Source organism: Carlito syrichta, unplaced genomic scaffold (assembly GCF_000164805.1).
Source record: "Carlito syrichta isolate Samal-C Ts95f unplaced genomic scaffold, Tarsius_syrichta-2.0.1 Scaffold121636, whole genome shotgun sequence".
Classification (NCBI taxonomy): Eukaryota; Metazoa; Chordata; class Mammalia; order Primates; family Tarsiidae; genus Carlito; species Carlito syrichta.
In genome coordinates, this window is record NW_007065732.1 from 49,520 (window position 1) to 54,159 (window position 4,640).

Consider the following 4,640-nt stretch of genomic DNA (forward strand, 5'->3'; position numbering starts at 1 on the left):
TCCTTGTGGATTTCCTTTTTTCCAGGGGAAGGACTTGGTCGGAGCTCATGGGCAGAAAGCACAGCACGATGATGTATGTATATTTTTATAGAATACTTTCATATTAAACAATGAGCACATACTTATTGTTTGAAAAAGTAGGAAATGTCACTGCATTCAGAAAAAAAAAATCTTACATTGCAAAGATAACCATTGTTAATATTTTGTGTGTTTTCTACAGACATTTTCCTTATAGATATATGTTTGCAAAAACCCATTACTTGTGCTGTAATCAATGTATCCAAACAGGAAATAGAGCAAAACGTCTTCAGCTACTGTTTTGCACTTACTCTGTCGGGTCAGCCTTCCCGTATTCATTTCTTGTTGCTGCCATAAGAAAGTACCACAAACCAGGGGGCTTAAACAACAGAAATGTGTTGTCTTGCAGTTCTAGAGGCTGGAAGTCCGAGGTCAAGGTGTCAGCAGGGTTGGCTCCTTCTGAGGCCATGAGGAGACTCTGTCCAGGCCTCTCCTCAGCTCCTGGTGGTTGCTGGCAGTCTCTGGCATTCCTCGGCTTGTAGATGCATCACCCTGACCTCCACCTTCATCTTCACACGACGTTCTCCCTGTGTCTCCGTTTCCCCTCTTGATAAGGGCCCCAGTCCTGTTGCGTCAGGCCCACCTTGGTGAGTGGCGTTTTAACTTGATCGCCTCTGCAAAGACACTGCCTCCAGATACGGTCATATTCTGAGGTACTGGGTGTTAGGACTCCAGCATGTCTTTTTCAGGGGATGCAATTCGACATACAACAATACTTCTCTACCAGGATGCTGCTGTCTTAGGAGACCCCATAGCTGCTCGGTCATTTTAGGTGATGATAAGGAATGGTCTCACCTCCCGTGCTGATACAGATATGAATGTGTTCTATCTGGTTTTAAGTTCCTCCCTCCTCCCTGCAGAGCTGCAAACCTGGGGCCACCCTCCCCCCTCCCACTCCCAGGAAGTGGCGGCAGTCTGCTCCGTCCCCACCCCTCCTTGGCCTTTGGTTCTTCCTTCTCTTCCCTGAACTGCTTTCTCCTCTAGGGTCAGGATATGAGGAGAGGAAGTCAAGGAAAGGTGGCACCGTTTTTTCCTTGTTCAGTGCTATTTGCAGCTCTCACCTACACTTAATGAACTCTGCCTATAGGAACCCATTTTTATATTTTCCTGTGAATTTCCTTAACTCTGAGGGCAGGATTGTGATAGAAGCTTTGGGTTAGAAGATTAGTAAACTAGCCGGACGCGGTGGCTCACGCCTTTCATCCCAGCACTTTGGAGATGGAGGCGAGAGGATTGCCTGAACTCAGGGGTTCAAGACCAGCCTGAGCAACATGGCGAGACCGCATCTCTACAATAAACAAAAAATTAGCTGGGCATGGGGGCGCATGCCTGTGGTTCCAGCTGCTTGGAAGGCTGAGATGGAAGGAGGTCGAGACTGCAGTGGCCGTGAGCATGCCACTTCACTCCAGCCTGGGTGACAGAGTGAGACTCTGACTCAAAAAGATTAGTAAGCTGTAGTCAACTAATTTTTAAAATAACTTTAGAAATTATCTCTGAAATATCTGTTTGTCATAGAAAAACTTAGCAAATTCATCTAAGTACAAAGAAGAAAATTAAAAATAATTTTTACTACATAAAGCTAACTACTACCAGCATCTTATGTCATTTCCAAAATTATGAGTGTGTGTGTGAGCTAATAGTTTTCAACCACCTTTTTCAATTGTCAATATGCTGTCAACAAATCGTTTTCTATGATTTTATCTTTTTAAACAATTTTTTTATTTTAAATATGTGGGGTATAATTCAGGGTTAAGTATACAAATGTTCATTATGCAGGTACCCTTGTTGATGAGGTATGCCTCCCCCTCCCCTGGCAGTTTCCCACCACTGCCAATCCCTTTATTACGATCGTTGTTCAAGGTCCGCTTATGAGTGAGAACTTGTGATACTCTGTTCTTTGTTTCTGTGATAGATCACTCAGTATCATAGCCTCTAAGTCCATCCAACTTACTACGAAGTTCATAATTTTGTCCTTCTTTATGGCTGCGTCATATTTCATCATGTATGTGTACCACATTTTTTTCCAGTCCTCTTTAATGGGCAGCACGGTTGGTTCCATGTTTTTGCTGTCGTAAATAATGCTGCAATAAACATGCATGTGCAGGTATCTTTCTCATAGAGTGATTTGAGTTCCCCTGGATTTTATCTTTATTAGCGACATACTATTTTTTCCTTTGGCTGTCATATATTTATTTAACCAGTCCTTTATAATGGGATATTTAGTTACTTCTGTTTTTTTCACAGTTTTACCAAATTGTAATAAATATCTTGGCAACTAAAATCTTTGCCTGAATGCATGACTGTTTCTTCAGAATACGTTTCTATTAATTACATGTCTGGATAATGGGAGAGGTTATAGTAAATCTCATGTTGATTAAGATACAGATAAACATATTCATTCAGCAAAAAGAAAAATCCAGCTTCAAGCCTCACAAATTTGGGTCTCCATCACCTTCCTCAGGTGAGGGCTTTGCTCTGATAACTGGGCTCCTTCAGAGAAGTCTGTTTTTCACATGTGCTTGGGGTGTCCCAGCAGTCAATCAGGAGGTCATGAGCAAGGTTGGCATCTCACATCCTCTCTCCCCCACCCACTGTCTACCTTCACAGGTGTCTGCTCTCCCAGAACAGCAGAGGAGAATCATGTCCCAGGTGAGTGTGACATTTCTTTTTCCTGCACTTTGTTTTTACCTGGGGTTTCAGGATGCTTATAAGAATGCACCCAAGAAAACAAAATGCAAACAGAAGTCAGGATCCATGAGAAGGACAGGGTGGGTACACTACAGAAGCTGCCAGAGTTATTCAGTGTCCTGTACCTTTACGTCTCACATGTCTGTCACTTTAAAAAGGCAGGCGGATTCCAGCTAATAAATGACTTGTGTTGTCTGTTTTGGATGAGCATGTCTACTTCTCAGGGGAAATAAAGCTTTTTCAGGCATTTAGAAATTTATTTGATGGATCTTTGTATGCGAGATGTAGTAGGTGGGTTCCTCAATAAAAACAACATTGAAAGAAATGCAACGGCAAATCTCTTGTGAATTTTCTTCCCCCTGCATAAACAGTGGATACTATGCCAAAGCAGACATCTGTGATTCCAGTTGTTTAGGGATGCAAAACATTCAGGTCTACAGAGATAGTCTTGTGTGGTTCCAACTGACCTTGATACAACACTGCATTACTTAGAGGAATGAATGAATGAATGGTGTGTTTAAGTTACTTTCTGTAATAATTTTTGACATAGATGGAGAGAGGACTGCTCAGAGTTTCAATCTTCGGCAGAGGCATGGATGGAAGATGGTCCGATCTCTCTTCTGGCCTTTTCTCCCGGAGTCTGAGGAGGTGGTCTCCCCTCTGTTTTCGGGGCACTATCTCCACCCGTCTGCCCTTAGCCTCCTTCGAGTTCTTTCTCACTCAATCGTTATCTTTCTTCAGACATCAGTGACATTGTCATTTTCCAGCAGCCTGTCAGCATTGTCCAGTTCCTCCACCCCTCTTTTCCCTCAGCGTCCTTGAAGTTATAAGAGCCAGAAGCCCAGCTAGAACTAGGTTAGGGTGAAAAGAGAATGTATAAGGCAGCAGCCGTGCTGTGGGAAGAGCAGGTTTGCAGCAGGGATCCAGAGGTCCTTGCGTCCAGGAACTGTCTGGATTCTCTTGTTCCCTTGTCCCTGCCTCTGTGACTCCTTCTCTCAGGCTGACTTTATCCAGGTGGCCAGAAATAGCAAGGCCACAGCTCCCTCGCTCACATCCACAAGTTTTACCATAGTGAGGTCTCCTTTCGTGGATCCGGTTTCAAAGATCCTTGGGGAAGGTTGATTGGTCCAGCTTGTTCAGGTGTAGGCCCTCCTTATCCAGTCAGCCATGCACAGTTGTGGAGGGACTGAGTCCACGGCAGGGGGTTCCCAGGAGCACCATGTGCTTGGACGGAGGCTGGGGTCCCAGAGGAAGATGAGGCCTCAAGGACACACATTACAACTGTCCGTGCCAGGAAGGAGCACGTTCACAGGGTCTTGGTTTCCATGTCTGTGCTGAATAAAACCAGGCTGTCTGGAGGTCTGACACCTAAAACGTCTTGGACCAGGATGAGAGGTTGAAAATGAGGTGTGAGGCCACACCCCACCTTCTCAGAGGCAAGAGCTGGCTCCAACCGTCCATGAAACTTGGAAGCTGGAGCTTTCATTTGGTGTCTTTCTCAGGAAGCTGTTGTTTTGTAGGAAACCATGTCTCGCTGGGGACTTCTTCCTTTTAGGGCGATCTGTAATAAAGGTAATAACAATAAAGGTTATGAAATTGTTGAGCGCTTATGTGCCAGTCTCTGCGCTTTTCATGTCTTCTTTCATGCATAAACCTATGAGAGAGGTTATTAGCATATATGTAACACACCTCTCCCCATTTTACAGATGAGCAGACAGAGGCTAAGGATATTATGCAAGTTCCTATTATAGATGAGCAGACAGAGACTAGGGATATTATGTCTGAGGTCTCACATCTATTAGGTGGTGAGATCTGAGTGCAAACAGACTGTAGAACTGTAGGCTATTTATTTATTTATTTGGGGCCTCACTCTG

At 44.2% G+C, this 4,640-nt stretch overlaps 1 long non-coding RNA gene across 1 annotated transcript; it reads left to right on the forward strand.

Moving 5' to 3' along the window:
• The first annotated feature begins 440 nt into the window (after window positions 1–440).
• Window positions 441–4,370, forward strand: LOC110594669. Its single transcript, XR_002481375.1, has 3 exons — window positions 441–665; window positions 2,686–2,727; window positions 3,317–4,370. It is a non-coding gene; the product is annotated as an uncharacterized LOC110594669 (long non-coding RNA).
• The last annotated feature ends 270 nt before the right edge of the window (window positions 4,371–4,640 follow it).